A 26,453-nucleotide genomic window follows, 5' to 3' on the forward strand; every position below is an offset into this window, starting at 1 on the left:
GGCTAATGGCTGGGCACTCTTTGAACATGTGCACATCTGAAGCTTCTGCAAGATCACATTTGTTACACTTTTTACCAGGCTGGAATTTGGCTAATTTTTGTGGAGACAGATATGCCCGATGTAAAGTAAATAGGTGGTTTCGTCTCAGCCAAGCTGGCTTCACAATTTTATACAGTAAACTAAAAGAGTTCCGCCACAAATGCTGACACTGTTCCCCCACATTGCTACCCCATAGCACCTCCGGGAGGTTGATGTCATCATCTATCTCCTCCAGGATCGCCCAGTACCAACATGTAACCTCCTTTCCCCCCCTGGTCTTGTCATCAATAGATTTTCTAAGTTGCTGTAATTTCCCAGGGGGGCTCCCTTCCTTATCAATGCCTGAGCCCAACCGGTCAATTGCATGTATCTAAAGTTGGTTAACCTTGGCCCGACTCTCTCCCGCAAAGCCTCCCAGGGTAACAATGAACCTCCTGCTATCAATTCTCCCCAGTTAAGAATTCTGGCTTCCTTTATTGAGCATGCCAGCCTGTCTTTAAGACACAAAAGAGTGCCTGGCGAATCCCAGATGGGGGCTAAGTTGGAAAAGTAGCTCATCCCTGTTCGTCTCCTAATTATGGACCAACTACTGGCCAATGAATGAAGAGTTTTTAATTTTATCTTTTTAAAGAATTTCTGGACCCAAACTTAAAAAGAAAACCGTCAGATGAAAGTTCTGACCCCTCTAACATAGCTCGAAACATCCTCCCCCTAGGGTTATCCACTGGTGTTTTTAGAACCATTCTTGAAAAAAGATAATTGGAAAGCCCAAGCATAATATTGGATATCTGGAGACGTTAACCCTCCTTTTTCTCTCCTTCTCCTCAATTTTTTCCAAGCCAATCTTGTGGCTCTATTCCTCCAAATGAAAGAATTTATTTCTTGTTGACATTTAGATATTTGTTTGACATCGAAAGCCATAGGGATAGAGTTAAACAAAAAGGTATATTTAGGCAGGATAGACATTTTTATAAGATTTGTCCTCCCATAGATAGATAACGGGAGATGGTTCCATGTTTTTAGTTGTTTTTGACATTCCTTACGTACTCGCTCAAGATTGTAAGTGGCGATTTTACTTATATCTTGGGTTATTCTGATGCCAAGATAACGCATAGAGGACACTACATCCACCTGAGTATTTGGGATATTCCAAACCATAATTTCAGTTTTTTCGGAATTTATGTTGTATCCGGAAATTTTACCGAACTCCTCAGCCCTCCTGATCACGGAAGGAAGGGCCAGATCTAAGTTTGATGTCATTATGAGGATGTCATCGGCATATAGAGCTACCCGCTTTTCCCACCCTCCAAAGCTAAATGTTGGTATATTAGCCTCCTCTCTGAGAAATTGTGCGAAAGGTTCAATATAAAGGTTAAAAAGGAGGGGAGAAAGCGGGCAACCTTGCCTTGTGCCTCTTGAAATTTCAAAAGGCTCTGTTAGGGAGTTATTTACATAAAGCTTTGCCGTCTGGGTCTTATATATGAGTGAAATCATACGGCAGAAATTTTCGGGCAGATTAAATTTCTCCATGACTGCAGCCAAATAGGACCAGTTGACCCTATCAAAGGCCTTAGTCGCGTCCAGCGTAAAGACAGCCAAAGGCAGAGAAAAAGTGGTAGTGATGTCAATCGCCCCAACCAGATCTTGCGTGAGGTCAGCTAAGTATCTGCCCTTAATAAAGCCCTTTTGGTCTTCATGAATTAAAGAGCTCGCCACCCTCCCCAGCCTGCTTGCCATAATAGCTGCAAAGATCTTATAATCGCTGTTGAGGAGCGAGATCGGGCGATATGACCCACATTCTTTCGGATATTTCCCTGGTTTAGGTATTACGACAACTGTGGCATCGCTCCAAGACTTTGGAGGGTCCCTCCCCTCCAAAAGGATGTTATTGAAGACAGAAACCATTATTGGGGCAATCTCCTCCTTAAGTGCCCTATAAAATTCCCCTGGCAACCCGTCGGGGCCTGCTGCCTTCCCCCGCTTTCCTTGCCCCAAAACCTTCTTAATTTCTTCAACAGAAATCTCTTCTTCCAACGACCTACTATGCTCTGGTGATAGTTTTGGAATAGAAAGTTGGTCTAGCCAGGCCTCCCTCCCTGCCTTATCCCCCAGAGTGTCTTCCTTATAGATATTTTGGAAAAAGTCCCGGAAAGCACCTCCTATTTATTCCTTAGTGGTCCGGGGTGCAGCATCACCCTAATCTCCCTGATGTAGTTTCGGGCTTGGTCGGTTTTAGTTTTCCAAGCGAGAATTTTCCCCGCCGCCTCGCCAAACTCAAAATGAGAGATTTTACTCGTCTCCCACCTTCTAGAGACCCTAGCTTGTAATATATTTTCTAATTGTGACTTTAACTCTCCATGTCTTTCAAATTCTGCACCTGATCTAGTTTGGGCACCCAAGGTGCTTTCAATAGATTTCATTTCCCCCTCCAGATTTTCAATATTTTCCCTGAATTTCTTCCTTCTTTAGGAAGCTCTGCTCGTAATATATCCCCTCCAGAAGGTTTTTAATGCATCCCACATAACGTGGATTTCTGTAGAATCTATAATTACCTTCAAGAAATGCCGGGTGTCTGATCGAAAAAAGTTGACCCCCTCATTTTCTAAAAGAATGGTGCGGTCGAATGACCAAGAAGTATGACTATGTTTGTGTCCAGGTTTCAATATAAATTAGATGGCCGAATGATCAGAGAGATGTGAGGGAAGGTAGGAAATATCTATCAATAGGTCTTTCAGACAATAGCTAAACAAAGCATAGTCTATCCTAGACACATGTTTATATTTAAAGTTTCGGAAAGAAACCCCCAACGTATCCCCTGCCCTTTCCCTCCAAACATCTGCAAGACCCAGTTGTGACATTGCTATTAAGAGGTCTTGTCTAGATTTGGAGAGGGCGCAGGCTCTAGATTTAGCAGACTTATCTAATTTTGGGTCTAGGACGATGTTAAAGTCACCCATCCAAATGACTGGGTCATGAAGAGCCAGTAGGTTGTCTAGTATGATATTTAAATAGGTGGGGTTGTCCTGGTTAGGGCCGTAGTACCCGATCAGGGTAAAAGGATCAGGGTAAAAGGAAGGCCATCTAACATAACCCTTACAATAAGCCACCTACCACTTCTATCTTCCCTATATTCCATGATTTGTGCTTTTGCTTGTTTTTTGAAAATAAAGAGCACCCCCCTAATGTTTGCTGATTGGTCTGTGCAAATAAAATTGTCAACCCATTTTTCCTTTTTTAGAAGCTCTGTTGTTTCTACCTTGAGGAGGTGTGACTCCTGAATGGCTATGACCTGTGCCGGGAATCTTTCAAATATTGAAAAATATTTGCTCTCCTCCCCCTAGTGAGCAGGCCATTGACATTCCAGGATAAAAAAATTTACTGAATCATCTCCTCAAACAGTCACCACTCCCCCCTGCCTCCTCTAAATTCCCTGCCACCTTGTTGTCATGTCTTACTCTGATTTTTATGGGGCATAAGACAAGAAATATTCGTTGATAGGTTAGGCTATTTGCATACAAGTACCCTTCGGGCTCAGACATTTGAGGATTTATTTTTTTATTTTTACCCCTGCCACCCTGTGCAACACCCTCCCCCCTGGAAAACCCTACCCCACCTAAACTGGACAGATGTATTGCCAGTTTGCGCCCTCTACCTCCTCTCCCCTCCTCCCCTCCCTCCACTCACAAGCTGCGTAATAGGTAGTGCAAGGGCAGTGCAAAAGGTACTCACTCCTAAAGAATATAAAAGTACAATAAACAAAAAGAGCCTCCCAGTGACACCAAACAACCCCACTTTAGGAGACTTCCAGCCTCTTTTTTCCTGTTTTTTTTTTCTTCTTTCCTATACATATATATATATATATCCATACATTTAAAAAAAAATCTTTTTTCCCTTCCTTTCTTATGTCTCTGACAATTAATTTCCTTCGCCCTCTTATATATTTTCTAATTAACTTCTGTTACATTTCTTGACTGGCTGGAAGATCCCTATCTTTTCCACCGTACAACCCAAGTATGACATGGTAAGATCAGCCAAACCTTTCTTTTTTTTTTTTTTTCCTTTAGGAGACTCCTGCTCCTCCCCGGGAATGATCTTTTAGTAATTCCAACATTTCATCTGCCTCAAAAGGAGATCTAATATTATGCATTTTGTTGTTATACATAACGCGCAGAAAAGCAGGAAATCTCATTTGCACTGTTGCACCCAGAGCACGGAATTTCTCCATCCTCTGGCCCAGCTCCCACTGCCGATCCAGGGTGGTTTTGGACAGGTCAGAACGAATCTGAAAAGGAAAATCAGGACCATTTAAAGTCTTATTTTTTAGGGCCAAATTTAAGATTTTTTCTTTGATTAAATAGGTAAGAAAGTTGACCAGAATTTTTCTAGGCTTCTCTCTGCCAGGTTTTAGACGGAAAGGGTCCCTATGAATCCTTTGGATATCTCTCCCCAAGATATCTGATGATTCTTCTAAGCTGAGTGAGACTTTTAGCAGTTCTACGACAAAGGTTTTTATGTCGCTTCCCTCTCTCCCCTCGGGAATCTTCAGAAGCCGGAGGTTATTTCTCACTGTGCTACATGCAGCTCGCATAGTGCGAAGTTGCGCAAACTTCGCAAACTACGCGAGCTTAGCTTAGTGCTTCACCCAGGGTTAATTTTTATAGTTATTCCATATGGCGATGGCAAGGGGCTCCAAATCCAACATAAACTGAAGGAGTGACAATGTTTTAGCCACCTAGTCCCCAGTTAGATTTGGGGAAGCAATGCTCTACTCAGTTGACCAATGCAAAGGGGTTACCCCTAGTTAATGCAGTAAAACGTTTACCTATTCCCACTCTTTTCATCTTTCAAAACAGATACCCCGTATTCTACCCTATTAAAGGACTCTCATCGCCTTGAGACCCTTGCAGGTGGGTAGTCACGCTCTACAAGACCCTGATTGATTCATTGAATGATTGAAAGTCCTAGTTATGGAAGTTACACGTAATTACTCTGAAGCAAATTTGACACACCCCTAATTAATTCAAGTTGTCCACTCATCAATTTTTGTATTTCTCAGTTGGACACTCTAAGTGCAATGGGTAAGTTCAGACATGAGTCTAATGCTAACTGTGCCACTAGAACCTAGCTACAAAATTCTGACGTGGCCCAAATAGGCCAATTGAATATGACTAGATCCTGTCTGAAGTATTAAGAAAGTGGCAGAGGCAAAGTTATTCTCTCTTCTTTTAAACTGTTCTCTGGTAAACTATTAAAACTGTTTTTAACTAGAGCCAATATAGAGATGTTCTTCTGCAACAGAGATATAGGAAAAGTCCCTTATGTTTCTATAACAATCTCTACTTGTGCTTTTGGTGCAAAGATACCTTTATCTTCCTCTAACTTTCCTCCAGTGCTTCTGTTTGACCTCTGCCTGTCTGCAGACTTAAACTGTTCTCCTTAGTGAGTCCTTTATAACATTATTAAAACTACAATTCTGAAAAGAGATGCCTAGGAAAGTTTTCAAAAGGGCTTCTCAATATTCCTTTTCTCATATTGTCCACTCACCATGATAAATCATATTGTCTAGTGTTGGAATTGGCCCTCTCTGCAGGGTAACCCCCAAATTATTTGCCTTTACCCTCCTATTTTTGCTAAAAAGCCTTAAACTCACCTTTTACTACACATAAGTCACCCCTATGGTCGGCCCTATGTAGCCATAAGACCAGGACATTTCAGTTAAAAGTTTGGACATGTACTTTATGTTTTACCTGTCCTGGCAGTCAAAAACTCCTGAATTAGTTTTTCACTATTGTTGTGCCTACCTGTCCGATTACATAACATTGGGTTGCCTCATTACATTTAATAAGTGCAAACCTTTGATTATGGACTGGTTAATATTTCATGTTTGATGTCTATGAAATTGTAATAAATAATTATCTTTCATGGTAAATTTGGATTTTAAAATACAGTTATGAAAAGGACACTTTTAGAAAGTTGCCATTTCCTACCCATAGCCATTTTATCCCTACAGCCTGTCCTAGGTCACATGACTAGGTGTAGTTAGCAGGTAGACTTTGTGAATTCCTCCTAGACAGTTAAAGAGTAGAGGTATTCTGTGTTCCTGAATGGGCCATCTGCTGGCAGGATGGTAGGCAGGCAGGGAACAGCTCCACTTGCAACTAAATATGCTCTTCTCTGACTTCACGCACATGGCTGATTACCACTGCACTGTTCCTTCAGCCAGTTTCGAGTCAGAGCAGGGAATTCAGGAAATCCCAATCACTTCACAGAGAAACCTTTAGAAATGTCTCTTACTTCAAAGAATGCACCACAGACTGCACCAGGTATAAAAAATAGGGCCCAGAACCACTCTTAAGTACACTTTCTGGACCTGCAAATGGACTCTCAAAGAACTGTCTAGTTTGCTGACCTCCTGTCCATCGCCACAGGGACATAACAGGCTCCCACCATCTTGAACAGGCACTAGGATCCAGCCTGAGAGAGTCCAAACGTCTCACGTGAGGATCCTCCAGTTCTGGACCATTGCTGGTGGTGCTAAATATGCCCAAATAGCCAACATCCAAAACTTGGGACCAACCAAGGTGCATTGATGGTCGACCTGACTTTGCAGCAGCTCCCACTACTTTCTTCTCTGCAACAGCAAATCCTGTTCATCAGTCCTGCATCAAAATGGCATCTGGACTCCTGGAACTCGCATCGGCTACAGTCTCCCATCTCATCCTGCTGGGGATTTTCAACTTCCAAAAGAGTGACTAAGTCAGAAATTAGAAATCTTTGTCACAACTTCATCTATTGGCTCCCCGACGTTGACACCATTTGCAGGCTTGCACCACTGAACTTTACCTTCTCAAAACTTTTTTTACAGTAAGCAATGACTGGGCCCAATCTACATTTTGCATCCAGCCCGCCCTCCATTGTGGTCGGCCATATGTTTCAACTTTGGCCCGGTCTCACGCAACTAGATGTCTGTGGTTGGCATGTTGATCTTTTAGGCACTTGTTTTTAATTAAAACTTTAAAAATTCATAACCCCGGTTTTAATTATTAGACATTTGTCATTTTGGTGTCAAATAATTTATTTACATTTACTCTATTTTTCTAAATTGGTGTGGGATTTTCCCTGTGTCGCATTTTCATTATATTGTTAACAATGTCTCTAAATAAGTAAAAAATGTTATATTTACTTTAACATGGTACCTATGATTATTTGCTTATTAATGCACATGAACTTATAAAATTGGCATATTTCAATGAGATAACTGGGAGCGTAATCTGGAAGAAATAAACTTTTCCTTAATAAAATAGCCTTGATAGGGATGTTCTGGTTCGAATGTCACTGAAACAACCACTACATTACCAATGACACCATTGTTCACTGTCAGACATCTGCTTTTGACCTTGTCCATTACTTTCTTTCAAACTGCCATGTCCACTAGTTTGATACTGTATGACAGTCCACATCAGGCTGTGAGTGATGCAGGATTGAGAGGTGGAATAGGGAAACTGAGACAGAAAGTGGGGGGAAGTGGGATGCAGTACTGAGTGCCAGAGAAAAAGAGAAAGAAAGAATAGGGTGTTAAGAATGGAAGGTAAAATGTTACCAGGGGCCATATTATGGATGGATGCCGCGCATTTCCCTGGATTGCACTGGGCGCACTTTCAAAAGGTGCACCCAGGCAATCCCAGAAAATGTGCCACATTATGGTGAATGCGCTGCCCCCAGGTGGGCTGCAAACCTGTACTGCCCTGGGGGCAGCACCTTCATGTGAAAAACAGACGTGCTGCTTTAAAGCAGGTCCGTGTTTTCACTGTGCAGGCGGCAACCCACCTGCACTTTTGAAGGGAATTAGAGCTCCCCTTGCAGGGGATGTCTAGGGATGCAATGAGATGTCTGGGGGATCCATGGGAGTGTGGTAAATAAAGATTTACCTGCTGAATTTCTATGCGGTAAAGTTCAATAAAATAACTCAATCGAAAATGAGAGGCAGAGTCCGTGGCATCTGAGTTTATAAGGGTTTTATTCCATAAAATGGAATTGGTTCGAACCAGGTATCGTGTTCCATCACCACGAGGGTTCAGGAAGGGATAGACAATGCTTTATTATCAGAGTACAATATATATAGTAAATGCATTCAGTGGTGATGGATACAGAAGGCGTAACAGCTGAGAGAAAAGAGATAAGAACACATGTGCGTAACAGAAGGCGTGCACGAGGGCGTACACGGAGGTGTGTACTAGAAACGTCACAGGAAAATTTCACAGGGGGGTGGATCCATAGAAGAATCCTGCAGAGTCAGCAGAAATATATGGCAGAGATGCGCGCGCAGCAGCATGACGTGTGATTGGCGTGGAACTGGAGGGTGAAGGGGACTTGACATTTGCGCTAATACGGGGAGACAGAAGTCTGGCGTGTCAGAACAACCTAAACCCAAATCATATCTGGTATCTTGTGTTTGAGGAACTGTATTATCTAGAAGGAAAGGTCTCTCCGGCAGAAGCTATTCTATACTAACTGCTAGTGCGTGCATATGTGACTACGTGTCTACGTGTAAAGCAAGGGGGCCATGGGCCTACCATGGTAACGGGAGCAATGAATTACTTGCACGGAGACAGAAAAACCGGGCCCTTTGCTCTGCAGCTGGGGAGGTGTTTACCTAAATCTATAGACAGGAATGTATTTTCGAGGAGCGGAGCAGATAACTTGAAGGCTGAATACTGTCTTGGCAGGCAAGCAGGCCGAGCCAGGCACCGCTCACCGCGCAGGGAGTAAGGCAAGGGTCATGGATGCGGATCCAGGCTGCAGCTTTCAGAGGCAGAAAGGGCTTGATGGCAGAAATCAGGGCCTAGCTCGCCAGAGCCAGGAAAACGTGAAAAAGTGCACCATGTAAAGACGGTGGCACGGCATACTTAGGAACTGAATATTCGATCCATTCATGGTGGATCTGAAAGAGGACTTTTTAACGTTGGACGCAAATGTATTTGCGTCTTCATAGCTGGTTGTGGAGGGAACATACATGTACTTGAAGCACATACATAGAGCCGTTGGGGTCTACGTTAGGGGACACAATTGACCATAAAAATTCATATTACCTCAGGAGCCCCATTCTCCCTGCCAGAGCGTTGCAATTGGAGGAATGCTGACAATGAGCAACCTTTTAGGTGTGCCTCCTGAAATCTTTTTTGCCTCTCCACCTGTGTCTGTAATACGGTGCAGGAGCAAAGGTCGAAGGAATTTCCTCATTTGCATGGGGCCACGCCCCCATGTAAATGAGGAAACACCCTCTTGACGAAGCGCTGGCACTGTATGTGCGCCAGTGCTTTCAGTATGACAGAAGGGGACGCTCAAGAGTCTGCGGCCCCTTCTGCAATACCAAAATGCCCTGGGGGAAAGCAAAGCGGGCGCAAACATGTGTTTCACCCCCAGGGCACTTCCATAAATGGGCAACAGGAGTCAGGCCCAGACTGGGCTTACAATTTATCGAGCATTTCCTCACTGGTCTAGAGACATCTGAGGCTGATTTTGAAAGTCCAAGGCATCTAGTGATGCTGCTGATCCTTTCCATGGCTTACAGAGGTTAATTACAACAGGCACATGGATGCATCATGGGAGACAGAAAGAGTGAGTGGGGGAGGAGGGAGGTGGAGATAAATAAATCATAGAGGGATTGAGATTGAGATAGAGAGAAAAGATGGATGGAAAGAGAGAGAGAGGGATAGAGCGAGGAGAAAATGGGGACCAGTCTAGTGTGAGCATTTTTGCCAGGGCTGCTTTTGATTCCCAAGTTAGGCTCTTCCCAGAGTAGTATGAGATGCGGTTGGAAGAAAATGGTGAGAAGGTATGTTGTGAGGGAATCAGACACAGATAGGTTGGTAGGGAGGTTCACATCAACTAAAAGTGAGGTGGGATGTAGGGAAAGATAGACTTCAAATAGGATTTAATTGGGTTTCCCCTTGAGTAACTCCATATTTTTTGATGCATAGCCAGCAATCAGCATTCAATGTGACGTGCACGTGTCAAATGTACTGCAATGAAACTACATGTCAGGCATGTCCTATGAAATTCATGCAAAACTTCCATTTCACATCACCATACCATACAAGTGAGCCAATTTAAACATGGAGGCTAGTATATGAGTGGGATGTATGACGGTACCACGCGTACTTTCACAACGCGTACCGTTACAACGCTACTTTTACCACGCAAGTCGTTACAATGACTTGCGTGGAGGGGCGCTGGATAGTAAATTATTTAATTTACTACTCCAACTCCAGTCCCCGTGGACTCTAGGGAAAGGAGTTGGATAGTAAATTAAAGTATTTACTATCCTGGAGCGCCCCCCAGCGCATTTCGTTGTAACGACCTGCGTGGTAAAAGTAGCGTTGTAACGGTACCGCGTTGTAAAATATGCGTGGTAACCGTTGCATACCATATGAGTGTACGTCTTCAGGAGCAATGCATGTGACTTAGAAAATGGGGGAAAAGCTAGATAGAAAGTAAAAATATATGTGTCCCTCCTTGATTACTGGTTTATTCCTAGAATCAGTTATGGAAGAATGGATATGTAAAGAAAATTGATCGCCATCCCTATTTCTCTGCTTTTTAAGTTGTCATTCTACTACAGAGGGTGACGTATTTATCCCAATAAATTGAAGAAGTCTTCTTTGCAGGCCTTCGATATCTTCGTGTCACGGTCACTGGCATGCACATCTGATTTATTGCATGCATATTTTGTTTTTGTACAAATCCAAGGAAATGAATACAGCTGTGGAAAACAATACATCTAACCCAATGTCCCAACGCTTTGCAAAAAACCTTATTCATAGATCAATTTTGCATTTTCTGCTGTCGCAGTTATCATGAAGTTGTATTGCAGATGATAGAGCTCAAGATAAATATAGATGTTCTCGACTACTGTTGCCTCACAACAGTTTATCCCACAGAGCAAAGTGTAAAAGGAGTTGTTAGATCTCGAATAGTGAATTTTCCTGGTCCTCTTCTCTCTGCGTGGTAAACAAGAATGGCTACTGAAAGTATATGATTCTGTGGTCACAATTTTCTTCGGCATAAATATAGATGCCATATAATACAGTATCCACAACATAATTTGCTGATTTTAAGAATAAAATATGTTTTTTGCTCACATGGGCCCAGCGTTACTAAAACTATTGCAAGTGTCATGCAACTCTGAGCGTGTCAAATTATAAAAGTTAACTAATCGCATTTTACCCTAGATGAAATTCACATCCTCAAATGATGGAGAAGATTGTCTGCAACACAAATCCTAAATCCCTACTATAATACAAACAGGCTGGAAAAATTGATTTGTTCCTTGTCACTATTCATGCAAATTCATATTCACATCACAAGCACTTTTCTAAAAGTGAAAGTTACTTATAGAGATCAAATCAAATAGAGTTCACAAGAATATCAAACATATCCCGAATACTAAGACCATAATTTAGAGTTAGTAGACGGAATGCTCCATCACGAACATAATGCAGTACCCTGCCCACCAAACAAACGTCCCACCTGCCCTATTTAGAGCCAGGCAGACTGCCATGTACCACTGGCGATACCACCACTGGTTCTACTTGCAGAAACCTTACAGTGATAGCAAAACAGACTTGTTTCAGTCAGTGTAAGTGTATTTAAGGAGGACATTCCGAGGTACTTTCTTCAGTTCTGGACTGCTAGGGAAAACATAGCGCCTCGAACACAAAAAAACACAATAATAACTCCACCACCTCAAAGAAAGCTTCCAGGGTGTCAGGGACATTATTTTTTTGTTTTTCAAAAACAAGCTTGTGTTTAGAAACTTTGTTTCAGTAAGAAATAAAACCTTTGCTGAGCAGCTGCATGAAACATAAAGGCTTCTCAGCGAAGTTTCATTGCCTTCAGATGAGGTGTCATAGCAGTTGCTTCTTTAAAAACAGACAGATCTCCGCAGACAGAGATATCTAAATATGAAATAGTCTACCAGGTCACCTTAGGCACTTACTTGGTCACCTCTGCTGGATGTGGGGCTGTCTGTCAATCTTTAAATGATGGCCTTAAATCATCCTGGTGAGACATGCAATTAGTAAATTAAACTGTTCAGTGTGGTTATGTTTTGCTTTTTTAACTGAAAAGAGGTATTTTTAGGGACCACTTAGTGCAAACAAAGGCTAATTTTGTAACTGAATTTAAGTGTTAATCATAACAGGGAATCAATTTAGGACTACTAAAGGGGGTGTGCCCATGTCACCCCTCCCTGAGTCGAGGCTACGGTGGAAGATAGATAGTGTCTAGTACCTGGGCATGCACATCAAGGATGGTGTGCAACAGACCTATGATGCCAATATGCGTTGGGCAATTCGTAATTTATGCCCCTAAATTGTGCCCTTGAAATTGCCACTTATGGGTAAAATGCCACTAATTAAAATGATGGTCCTTCCCAGATGTCTTTAAGTTCTCTGGGCTACCCTGTATGAGATCCCCCAGCAGGTATTTCCAGAGATAGTCTCTTGGTGGAACTCTTGTGGGCTGGAACTTGTGTAAAATAGGTCTGGATACTTTCAAGAGAGAATGGAGGATGGAGGTCCCTGACCTCGATCTCTATTACCTGGCAGGACACCTACAGAGTAGGCAATCCACTGGTTGGATGGGGGGGGGGGCAATTGGGAAAGATCTCTCCTTGCAAGTACACAAGATGGTTACCAGTGGGGGACTCTACTGATGAGGGGGAAGGGTGCACCGGACATGCTCCCACATGTGATCGATTTGCGCTGAACCTCCTTTGGGAGAGAGAAGTGCAACGGTCGGTCACTGTATGCCCCAGATTTGAATTTGTGGATTGTGCGACCCTTTGCCCAGATAGATCACACTATGATGGTTGACAGATGGCAAGAAGGCGGGTGCATTATGCTCTTAGACCTTTACTCTGCTGGCCAATTTGTCACCATGAAGGATGCCTTCGAGTCCTTTGCCTTGAGGCAGTTCCTCCAGTATGCAAAAAATCGCAGCTACGACCTAGCAGGTTTTGCCATTGCTTCCTGAGGACCAAGAACCCTTGCAGACATTGGTTACCATGCTTTCACTGGAGGGAGGCCGGTAAACGTATTACCGACTTGTTCCGCGCTTTGCCTCCCTGGTGCCTGCCTGGTGGAGGAGGCCTGGCAGCCCGTTATCGATGGGCCCATTACTCCAAAGACTGGTTCAAGATTCATGAAGGGGTGCACTAAGTATCGCTAAATGCCAGGTTTAAACTAGTACAATACAACCTTGTACACATAGCCTACCTCTCACCTGGGAGACTGCAAGCTATCTACCCCACCAGAAATTAGAATTGCGTTGGATGCAGAAGTGCTCTGGCTGACATTTTTCATGTAGTGTGGAATTGCTCGATTATTGTGCCTTACTGGGGGGAGATCCTGGCCCAAATCAGGACGATAACAGGGTGGGAGGTCCCTTGTACGATCAAGCAGTGTCTGCTGGGCCTGCTTCACATCAATGCTAAGAAAAAGCTTAGCAGAGGGTTTATACTCCTGGGAGTAGTTTTGGCTAAGAGGCATATTGCTATTAGCTGGTGGTGACGTGCTGTGATGGCTGAGCTTGCTCCTGTACAATGCTGGTCTGAATCTGTGATGCTGTGGGACCCTTGAACCAAAAGGGGTTGGCAGCACCTGCAATAGGTTTCCTTATGGTGGCCTACAATTGCCTACGAAAAGTTAGCCTCACTGACTTGACCATTGTGCGTTTGGAAGCTTGGGGGAGGGTTGGGCTGGCGACCTGGCGTGTTATTATGTTACCTGTTTAAGCACAACGTCTTTTATTAATATTGGTATGTGAAGTTTGCTGTTAAGTCCGGATATTTGACATATTCTATTTTACTGCATTTGTCTAGATTGGGCCTGAGCCTAGCATTTCTTTTTTTTTTCTGACTCATACGTATACGGGTGTAATGCATAAACTGTACAACATTAAAGGAGATGATGAGGTGTCGACGTTTCGGTCTTGGCTGCAGTCGTCAAAAAGACCATCATCAGGACGATGTTTATTCAAATGCTGAAAAGAACTCCCTTCAAGTTTGAAAGTTAAGACCACATCCGTAGGTCTACGAGGGACCGGTTAGCAACAAATGATTTCTTAAAAATCAAAGGATAAGACCACATCCGTTGGTCTAAAGAAGACTGGCTATCAAGTCAAGTCGAGGTTGCAATCTGATCGTTTTGAAAAAACAGCTCAATCGGCAAAAGTGTATCCAGACCCGTTACTTTTGCCGATTGAGCTGTTTTTTCAAAACGATCAGATTTTAAGAATTCATTTGTTGCTAACCGGTCCCTCGTGTCTTAACTTTCAAACTTGAAGGGAGTTCTTTTCAGCATTTGAATAAACATCGTCCTGATGATGGTCTTTTTGACGACTGCAGCCAAGACCGAAACGTCGACACCTCATCATCTCCTTTAATGTTGTTCTGTGACACGAACTTACAACCACTTTTTATTGATTAATTTGGGTTGTTTGCCTCATGTATTAGGAGTTGATGCGTTGAGTTATGAACTATAGAGAAAACATTGTCTATCTTTGTTCATGACTTTTTGCTTTAATTGATTTGTTTGTATCTATCTCCCCAAACTTTTTTCTAGTAAAAACTTTGCTTGAAATATAACTCTTTTTGCTCTGTTTTTCCTTCAACCTTCCATTAATTAATTTACAATTATACAGTAAGATTGTTATCCTGTGGATACCACTGAGTGTGTTACTGTGGTACAACTCACAATTCACACTGAATAATTTAGAAATAAGTCCCTTGTAGCATTTCTTGACTTAAATCGTACAGTGCCAAAGCCTACAAGGGTTGATTGGGTTTCCCCTGCCTATAACATTGTCCATGTCCTGGTCACTTTTCATTTGGATCTGGAGCTGGAAGGATTACTCTTTGTGGCTGCTGCTTGATATTTATATTTGAGGACTTTTTCTTTGGATCGCTTTTGGATTTGAGATTTTACAAGTAAGTTGGTGTTGTTTGTTTGGGGCATTGCAGCTGCTGCAACTACCATTTATAAACTTTTTCACAATTTAAAAAAAATATATATTGTGGGTAGCCACAGTATCCAGTAGCCCCAGGGTTAGTCATGGGTGCTCTGTGAGTTTTGTTGAACTTAAATATCATTTACGGGCCGGCATGGATGGCATAAAATTGAATAGCTCACTGTTATATGTGGACGCTTTTTTAAATTTTGGGGTGCATGTTTAAGCCACACTAGCCAGTAGGCTCAGGGGTACTCAGTGGTGCGTGGACCAAGTCTTTCTGTGGGGTCTCTTGAATTTAAACATCATTTAGGGCATGGATGGCTTTGGATTGAGGTGATTTTTGTGTGTATTTCGATTTTTGGGTGTTGTTGGGGCCTAGTCCAGGGACTAGCCATGTGGGTGGGGGACATTTTGAGGCCTGGTTAGGGCCGTGCCATGTGGGTGGGGGTCTAGGGACCATTTTGAAGCCAGGCAGTGTGCTTTGTGCCATAGGCCTGCACCCAGTCTGCCTTGCTTTCATCCATTCTGCCCAGGGCAGAGTACTCAGTGGTGCATGGACCAAGTCTTTCTGTGGGGTCTCTTGAATTTAAACATCATTTAGGGCATGGATGGCATTGGATTGAGGTGATTTTTGTGTGTATTTCGATTTTTGGGTGTTGTTGGGGTCTGGTTAAGGGTCTGGCCATGTGGGTGGGAGGCATTTTGAGGCCTGGTCAAGGGCCTGGCCATGTGGGTGGGAGTCTAGGGGCCATTTTGAAGCCAGACAGTGTGCTTTGTGCCATAGGCCTGCACCCAGTCTCCCTTGCTTTCATCCTTTATCCCGAGGGGTACTCAGTGGTGCATGGACCAAGTCTTTCTGTGGGGTCCCTTGAATTTAAACATCATTTAGGGCATGGATGGCATTGGATTGAGGTGATTTTTGTGTGTTTTTCGATTTTTTGGGTGTTGTTGAGGCCTGGTCCAGGGCCTGGCCAAGTGGGTGGGGGCCAGTTTGAGGCCTGGTCCAGGGCCTGCCCATGTGGGTGGAGGTCCAGGGGCCATTTTGAAGCCAGGCAGTGTGCTTTGTGCCATAGGCCTGCATCTAGTCTGTCTTGCTTTCATTCATTATGCCAAGGGCAGGGTACTCAGTGGTGCATGGACCAAGTCTTTCTGGGGGGTCTCTTGTATTTAAAGATCATTTAGGACAAGGATGGCATTGGATTGAGGTGATGTTTGTGTGTATTTCGATTTTTTGGGTGTTGTTGGAGCCTGGTCCAGGGCCTGGCCATGTGGGTGGAGCCATTTTGAGGCCTGGTCCAGGGCCTGACCATGTGGGTGGATGTCTAGGGGCCATTTTGAAGCCAGGCAGTGTGCTTTGTGCCATAGGCCTGCACCCAGTCTGCCTTGCATTCATCCATTATGCCCAGGGGTACTCAGTGGTGCATGGACCACGTCTTTCTGTGGAGTCTCTTGAATTTAAACATCATTTAGGGCATGGATGGCATTGGATTGAGGTGATTTGTGTGTGTATTTCACATTTTCGGGTGTTGTTAGGGCTTGGTCCAAGGCCTATCCATGTGGGTAGAGACCATTTTGAGGCCTTGCCAGGGCCTGGCCATGTGGGTGGGGGTCTGGGGACCATTTTGAAGCCAGGCAGTGTGCTTTGTGCCATAGGCCTACACACAGTCTGCCTTGCTTTCATCCATTATGCCCAGGGCAGGATACTCAGTGGTGCATGGACCAAGTCTTTCTGTGGGGTCTCTTAAATTTAAACATCATTTAGGGCATGGATGGCATTGGATTGAGGTGATTTTTGTGTGCATTTAGTTTTTTTGGGTGTTTTTGGGGCCTGGTCCAGGGCCTGGCCATGTAGGTGGATGGGGCATATTGAGGCCAGGCAGTTTTTAGGCCTACTGGCCAGCAAGCTTGCGGGCCAGTAGGCCTAGGGTTATGAATGGGTGCATGAAACAACTTTCTCTGTGTGGTCTCTTTTCTATTAATTTAAACATACATTTTTTATTAGAATTGCAATTTTTATTTTGGGTCTTTCCGTGTTTGGGTGTGTTGTGGTAATAATAATAAATGCCTAGTTGCAATAGTATTAATTGAAACACAACATATGCAACATTTCTTTGCTTTTAGGTGCACAAAGACTGAGAACCAGGAATCATCCTCATCATCATCACTTGTTGTAGTGCCAGGAAGAAGTCCTGCTGCGGTTTGTGCACAACGTCACTTGACGTCACGTGTGGCCACAGACAACTCTGCAACTCGTGCAACTGCGTCCTGCTGTTCTGACATCTGAAGAAGATGAGCCCAAAGAAAGGTAGCCGTAGTTCCTCTACCAAGAAAGTTGCAAGTGTCACTGCCAGAAAGAAGGAACAGAAGAAGCAAGTGGCGCCACTTACCAGGGAGGCTGGTGTGCCGACCGCCACTTTTTTTGGAAAAAAAAAACTACGCCTGCAGCAGCGGTGTCCGGCGGGGACCAAGCTGGGAGCAGCACCCCGCTTCATTGGTCTCAGTGCCACCGCGCCAAGTTAGGCCCAAGTCCATGAGTGCCTCAGAGGCAGCCACTTTAATTGCTCTTTCATCATCGACCAGTGATGTTGGCATTGACTCATCGCAAACTAGCATCCAATCAATGCAGGGTGTAACTCATCTGACGAGTGTTCAACTACAGCCGCAATGACAACCACAGGTGCAACAAGGAGAGGCGCAAGGAGAGGCGCAAGGTGAGGCGCAAGGAGAGGCACAAGGAGAGGCACAAGGAGAGGCACAAGGAGAGGCACAAGGAGAGGCACAAGGAGAGGCACAAGGGGAGGCACAGCTGTCCACAATACTTGTTCCTCCAGAAGTAGCGGCACAACAGGAAATCGAGATTCATGCAGAGGTATCAGCCGAGCAAGCCACTCCTGATGATCCATTGTCTTCCAGATCCCCAGCAAGTAAAAAGAGGGCTAGTACACTTCTTCTTCAAGCCCCCTTCCTTCTGATGATTTAGATCTTGATTGGCACCCACCAATTTAGTCTGAGAGGGAGGCCGACAAAGCTAGGTAAAAGGAAGGTTCCCGCAAGGCTTTCAGTTATGGGTGATGACGAAGAAGAAGTAGAAGTGGTGTATTCTGCTGCTGATGAAGAGTCTGACGATGACGACCCAGTCATCACAGTCAGCACTTCAGCCCCAGCGGGCATGCAGCAGACAGACATTTTTACCCGATCCCTAAATGATGCACCAGATTTAGGCGGCATGGCACTGGTTCCACCACCAACACAGGTAACTACTACACCAACACGACCTACAGCTTCCATATTTTCACTTCAGAAGGGCCGACAGCTCGACCTCCATTACCTCAAGTAGTGGTGCTGTAAGTGCACAACAGAGTCAAATTCCGCCACGCCCATCCTCCACTTCATCTAGCATTTAAAGTCGCACCTCCACCACCACCAGAAAACTCAACTCCCCAGTTTGGGACTTCTTTAGTATTAGCAAAAAGGGGTAAAACTAAGTTATTTGTTCGAGTTCTAAACAAGTAGTTAGTCGGGGTAAGCTTGGTACCAACTATGGTACCAGAGGCCAGAAAGGTCATCTCCAAAAACACCACAGCATCCAGTGGGAGGAGCACCTAAGTAACATCCGGAAAGCCAAAAGTACAAATCCAAATGTAGCCATTGATATTGCATCTGATGACGAGGAGCTGATTGTGCAGGGGAGAGGTGAAGAAGCGAGAGACATTTTTTCTGGTACACACAGTGCCCCGGGCAGCAGCACTGCAGTGGTAGCGCCCACACCCTCTACCCCAGCAACATCTAGGTCGCACAGCAAGAGTCAGCCACAGCCCGTGGAGGGAGTTTCAGTGGGGCGGAGAGGCGGGGTGGGGGGGTGCTAAAAACTGGAGTATGAATAATTGAAGGTAAGTAAACAATTTAATAAATAAAACGAATTTTGTAGCACACCCTGCATCACATTATGCGATGCAGGGCGTGCTACGAAATTCGTTTTATTTATTAAATGGTTACTTACCTTCAATTATCCATACTTCAGTTTTTAGCACCCCCCACCCTGCCTCTCCCCCGTCCCGCCTCACCGCCCCACCGAAACTCCCTCCATGGGCCGTGGCTGGTAAGAGTCTGGTAGAGACAGCAATGCAAAAAAGTACATCAATGAGCTTAACTGGGTTGAAGAAGGTGGGATCATCATCACATATGAAAACGGTCCATACCACCATTAAAAGCATGTTTTGGTTGGAGGCACCATTGGAACGCAACCACTCAACGGCACGTCTGAATAATGCAATGCTGGCTAAAATGTTAGCGCTGGACCTTCTCCCTTTTTCTTTTGTGGAAGGGATGGGTTTTCTAGAACTTGTGGCAAAAGTCTGCCCTAAATGGAAGGTTCCTAGCTGGTCCTATTTTGCCAGAGTTGCGGTTCCAGCAGTACATCAAGATGTGCTGGATGTGATTGTGGCAGCTTTGCAGAAGAGTGCTGTTCACACTATCCACCTGACCACAGACATGTGGACCAGTTGCCAAGCCGTTGATTACATGTGCATCACTGCACTCTGGGTCTTTTTTGGGGGGTTAGAGAAAGATAGCTGCAGGTGTTGACAGTGTCACAATTTTTCAAGCTACTCGGAAACATGCAACAGTAGCCATGTTTGCCATGGATAAATCTCATACTGCAGTAAACATTTTGGAGGAGTTTAACAGTAAGGGCTTTGAATGGCTAAAGCCAAGAAGGCGCATGATTGGTTATGTTTCAATGGATAATGGCAGTAATATAGATAAGGCCATGGCAGAGTGCTGTGTTTGTCGCACAGCATTATTAACATTATTGTTCAAGATTTCTTGAGAAAAGAAAACACAGTCAGCAAGTTACTGACCACTCCCGAAGAATCTGCACACAATTCAGCCATTATTTTAAGGCCCCGAAGCAGCTGAGGATCATTCAACGTGACCGTAGAGTGCCAGTCAGAGGACTCATCCAGTAGGTGGCAACACGTTGGAACTCAACCTCCTACATGTTTGATCGTCTGTTTGAGCAGTACTTGGTAATCAATGAGTATGTCTTTCACGCATGGGGTGCTTCTATGAAAGACATGAGGCTAGAGGTGGAGGAATGGGACCTAGTTAAAAGCCTGACCGACATGCTTCGTCCTGTTGAGGTCTTCACGCGTGAAGTCAGCAGGGAGGACTGTACTTTGGGCAAAACTATCCCATTGTTGTGCATGCTAGAGCACCAACTGAAGGTGGTGTCTTCAACGTCCTGAGTTGATGCTGAAAAGCAAGACGCATATTATTTGGCGTAGAGCTTGTTAAGCCACCTAGTTTACAATGCAAGGCTTAAAGCAATACATTCAGAACAACATTACATTTGTGCCACTATTCTGGATTCACGGTACAAAAAGGCACTGGCCAGCAATACATTAATTCCTTTTTCTGAAGCAGATGTTTCAAAGTACAAACATTGGCTAGCTCTGTCAGCCACTCGGTTCGAAAAAGAGCGGCAGGAAATTAAAGGAACCACCACAAGTACTACTGAAGCAGCAGGCCATCTGGCGACAAGGTCCACTTCTGTGGCCGAAGGCAGTCACTTTCCCTCAAAGCTGTTACCGACACCAGCGACCGTATAATCATCACCTGCACCAGGCCCAGCCGTAATGTTGTCGGCAGCGGATTGGATAACTCACAAAGGGTTTGCTTGTTCCAGTGTTGATGCAAAGGCAACAGATGTTACGCAAAGTGGAGCACCCCTGGAGGACCTTGAGTGGATGGTGCAGGCCTATCTGGATGACCCAACAGAGGTCTTCTTTGATCAGAACCCATTGGTGTATTGGTATGGGAAAAGGCCTCAATGGCCACTGATCACCAAGCTGGCTATAAATTATTTGGCTTGCCCACACGCAAGTGTGTCTTCTGAACGTGTTTTCAGTGCTGCTGGTGCCATTGTAACTTCATAAAGGACCCGCCTCTCGCCCAAAAACGTGGAGAAGTTAATAATGATCAAGATGACTCAGCACTTCATACCACCAGATTACAAAATACGTGAATCCACGCAGGAAGAAGAGGACACAAATTAGGTGACGGAAGTTCTTCTCTGTTAACTGACCCACTCCTGGTTCAATTCACAGAGTTTGAGGACGAGCTTTACTTCCCTGACACCTAGGCTTGAAATACTTACTTTTTTTCCCGTCCTTATTCACTTTCATTTCTGTGTGTCTTTCTTTGTTTTGCAACTTTAGCACAACAAAACTTTAATCACAACAAATCCATCAGCAGCACTGTCTTTGTCTTATTTCCATATTGAAGGTGCCGCTATCTGCATTCCTGAAGTTCACAAGTTCACAACTCAGTCATGCTCCTCTATCCTCCTCCTCCAGACTCCCCCTATCCATTTCCCTCAAGACAGATGGCCGAATTATGCAGAATCAAGAAACGGTCGCTTCGTAGACGAGTCCCCTCAAAAGAAGTGGGACTGGAATGACTGACTATGCTGACTGTTACTTCTGAATTGACACGAGAGGCTGCCCTGTGGCCCTTCACTTAAGAATAAGATGCTAACAAAAAGTGAAACAGGTAATGAATGATGAGATGGCATGCAGTGGACAACACTGGCTGTCTGGCTCTGATGAAAGCAATTGCTGTTTGTTTGTTGTGCATGAAATTAATCCTATGTGTTCTGGTATTCTTTAATCTTTTACACACTAAATATAACTCAAGTCTACTCTGTTTACCTTGTTTATTACAAATTGTACTTCTACTGCAGGGGCCACTATGTTGCATTTTTTTAATATGGAAAATGTCCTTGGACTCACTGTGTGTAGACTGTGACTGAATGAACAACATTGAGTTTTCCAACACCATGATGATGATGAGTCATGATGACCAAAGTTACATAATATCTTCACAGTCACTCACTGGGATGGATGGATCATCATCGTCGATTTACGGATGAACTATGGCCATTTTGTGAGTGGCAAACAGGTAAACAAGTCAACAACAACCACAGCAGAACTACATGCCTGTCTAGTCGTGGTATGGAGTGGTTGAGCCAGTGTAGTGTTATGCCAGAGTCCAGACAGCGGTTCATGTAAAATTGAGGCTATGTGGCTTGCTGTATAATATTAGATCTGCTTTGTCTGTCTGTGTCAAAGAGGTATGCTACATGGAGGTTGGTTCACTCAGTGGTGCCTGCCTTGACCGACTGCATGGCCCTGGCCTGCTGTGTGCCAATTATTATCCTGGAAACAGAGACTCAGAGTAGGCACTTTAGACATGATGCATGTATGTAATACTGTCGCCTCTGAAAGTGAAAGTGTTATTTTTGCACTACACACCGTACCTTATATTTTTCCTCCGGGGTGTTTTAATATCCCTTTCTGTTTTTCAAACTACAATTACAGGCCGGCACTTACCCTGTGCGATGGGAAAAACATTAACTGAGGCTTACCATAGCAATCCGCAATTCCACATCCGTCAGGCAGGCAGTGGACAGTGTGGTTACCAAGATTGATCGACGGAGCGCCCGATGGAATAGAGGAGTACCGCAAATAAGAGGAATAGCTGGATGCATGCAACTTCCCAATTTGACCAGGACAACTACAACATATAGTTACAGTATCCACTTCACTTGTCCTTATCTTTTAAATAATGTTATTGTTGTGAACTTCTATGAGTGCGACTCTGTGTGTTAGCTCTCTGCTTCAAATTCATCACTATAGCTATTTGATAAGTTTCTTTGCTATTTTTAAAACTAATGTAATGTACTACTAAGTGTTGAGTAATTACTGCAGCCCTGTACTGTCTAATTGTTTTGTACTGGTTAGTAAGTTGTAGTAAGTACTACCTTTCAGTAAACTAACCATCCATTTAGCAAACAACTTCATGCATGCACTTCCCTTATGTCCCTTAAAAGATGTATGGATATCTTCGTATCAAAAATGTGTTTTTCTTCATTTGTTGTTTGTCCATGCGTACTCTGTTTTTTTTCACTCTCCAAAAAACGTTCCCAAAAACCCACATTCCCATCGATTTTTCATACCCTAACCCTCTTCCCCTGGGCTGTGTGGTTTTCATTGAGGTGTGACTAAATGACACCAATAATTCCACACGCTTGCTGGGGAGAATAAGGTCAAAAGCAACAGAAAATCAATTTCAAGGCAGGTCAAGGAATCCAAGGATATATTCTTATTCTGCTTGACACACACCCATGAGTATTTGTAAATCAATTCAGAATTTCATGTCTGCCATCGAGTGGATTCATCATCAACAACATCCTCCTACATGTGACTAAAGCTTATGATCCTGTGTCCGTCAGTACTAGTTCTTGTAGTAGCCATAATCCACGCAACTAGTAGTTAACTTTTGATTGAATACTTTAGCATTGCTTAAGCCACAATTTATGGCACTGTTCCTGTGTACTGTACTATCGTACTGTTCTAATGTTCCTCTCAGGCCACTCAATGTCTCCTTTTCTTTTTTTTATATGCTGCTACTGCCAGTGTGTACCACTACTACTACCACCACAACGATGCCATTTCATCCATCCAGGATTCCATAGCCAACCTTAATCACCATTTGCCATGCAGCCAGCCCTGTTCCTAGTCCTATTCTCACACATGAATCACCGGGAAGAAAAATGGAGAAGGAGGAGAGGAGAGACTGACGGAAGTACTAGTAAAGAGTAGGACAATTAAATTCACTAACCCTGTCAGTGGCACTTTTGTACAAATTTAGGCCATTAATTAGACAATTTGAATCAACCAGTCAGTTAAGATTCAGGAAAACAAACGTACAGTTAACCCCCCCTGGCTCCCCCACAAATCAGTAAAAATGCGTATGCTATGTTTAAGTGGAAAATAAATAAATATTTAGACCCTAACAAAAATAAACTATCCCACAAGACTCGAAACCCCCCTAACCCCAACCAATGTCCATGAAATAAATGTCCCCGAAAGTTCAAAAACCCCAATGCCCAATTCCCCCCCCAAAAAAGTCTTTAAAAAAGGGGCAAGGGACAGTCTCTACTTTGGATGGCGGTGTCCTGTGGCCAGGTGGTCCCGCATTTCTCTCGGGAGGGCCTTGAGCAGGACCTTTTGCCTCTCACCTCCTGCTCAAGGTAGGCCACTTGCAGGGTTAGGCGGTGCACACGCCCTTTGCAGGTACTGTGGGGGGCAGCTGTTGATTGGACTGCTCAGCGGCGGCGGGTGGCTGCCGGACCACGGCGCCATACTGCTGGAGGATTGCGCTGGCTGGGTGACCCAGGGGCAGTGGAGGGGGATGCAGCTGTTGTTGTACTTGGCAGTTGTTGTACTTGACTCCTCCTCCTTCTGAGCCACCAGCCGCTGATATTCGGCGACAATTGCCTCCAGCTTCCGGTGCCTGGCTCGGATAGCCAACTCCTTCCTCGATGGTTTAGGAGGATCCGTGTGAAGAAATAAAAACAACTATAACCAATACGCCTTAAGATTAACACAAAATAATTCAACAGAAAGTTGTGTCACATTAGCACCAGCAACTTGCAAGCACAGTACATAACATTTGTGGCATGTATCTATCTAACCTCCCACTTCATCGGCCTCTGCTCTAACATTAGTGGGAGTTTCAGGAATTCAACTAGCACTATGGACTCATTACATAAGACTCAGACAGTACACCAGTCTTCTTCTTCTCTCTTAGTATGTTAACTTGTGGAAGCCGGCATAATGCCAGCGCAGTCAGCTTGCACCCAAAAAAAACAGACGCCAGCCATGATGACGCAGACTCGCGTTACTGTTACCAGTACATGCAGGTGGGGAAGCTCTTACTTTTCTATTACCGGTGGCACTGGCCATACTCTGTTACAACAAGGGCTACTGTTCAATTAATTTAACTTTCACCCTGCCCTGCCCCTGACTACTACAAAAGGAAAATGAAGAAGATAATATGATCATCTATCCCTTCACATGATATTTGCTTATATAAGTGAAGACTTTAGGTGCTTTGTTTTTATTGATTGAGTGAACACAGATAGGCCACACATGAATGACAGAGTTGAACAAAAATTATTAACATGGGTAGTGAGTGGTCCCAGTAATCGCCGGAGGAAGGCACTTGTGACTTGACTTGATACTGTGAACTATACAATATAGATACACAATATATGCTGTGCTTGCAAACTACTGTTAGTCAAGGGAGTATTCTGAAAAATTACAACTTCTACTTTCCTCGGCTTTCCTACTCTGGCATGGACGTGACGCGAATTCGCGAAATTTGCCCATACTTACAAAATATGCCAACATGGTGGGTTACCTTATGAGCGATCCAAGGACAGGCATCCCCTCTGCCGCCTGCCCACCTGAAGAGCCAAATTGCACCGTGGCCCTAGCCAATCAGTGCTTACCAATTTTGGGGGAGGGTTTACCCCTCCCACCTGTGAACCACCAATCCACCCATCTACTCACGAGCCAGAGGGGGGGACAGAGCGTTCCAGGCAGGCCTCGTGGCTCAGGTTTACAACCGCCCGTAGGACTAGCGGGCGCAGTCACTCCTCCAGGGTCCACTGCAAAGACCTCCTGGGGATTTTGGCATTTGCACCCTTGTTGTGGTCCTGAAGAGGGTACCCCTGTGTACTTTTCAGCCTCTGGATTGCCCTGTAACTCTGCCACAGCTCTGCGTGTGGCCACCGTCACAACCAGGGCCCCCCACCAAGGCAGGCATTCTTACCTACATCCTGCTGATTCCAGTGCCTCTCCCAGATCCAGAAAAAACAAACCCATGCCAACTCTAGACAGGTAAATCCCAACTTCTTCCAAACACCCTCTGGACTTGGCATGCAGTAAACAATGCCTGATAAAGCCAAATCCCCTCTGTTCAGTGAATTTATGCACGGCACTGTTAGCTCTCCTGCGCGAGGTTTCCACGGCATCCCCTGACGGGGCACCTTGCCGCATGAAAAGTGGGGTTATCTCTGACCACCATAACTCACATGCCCCCAATTGGTTGCTTAACTTACACATGGAGGACTTCATTTCTTGCAGAACTTTATTCCTCCCCAAGAGAGTCAGATCATTGCCTCCCAGGTGTACGACCAGGATGTTGGGAGGGGAGACTCCCCACCCTTTTCTGTGCTGCATCATATTCAGGAAGCTGTTCCAGTGCATGCCTGGGTACCTAAGCCAAATTATCTTGGTGTCAGAAAAGCCATGCCTCCATTTCCTTTTTTCCGCCCACCATGCCACTCTAAAGATGCCCAAATGGCCAATCACCCAGACCTTTGATCCTGGCAAAAAAAAGAAATGTAAGGTTACTAAACATGTTTATTGAATATTCATTCTGTGTGAGACTGCCTCATCCTTTTTATTTATGCACAAATATTCTCCCGACTGGATGATGATTTGCAATGTATTCCTTTATTAATATATTTTCATAGATCCATTTCTCTTTTT

Source organism: Lissotriton vulgaris, chromosome 2_1, assembly GCF_964263255.1.
Source record: "Lissotriton vulgaris chromosome 2_1, aLisVul1.2, whole genome shotgun sequence".
NCBI lineage: Eukaryota > Metazoa > Chordata > Amphibia > Caudata > Salamandridae > Lissotriton > Lissotriton vulgaris.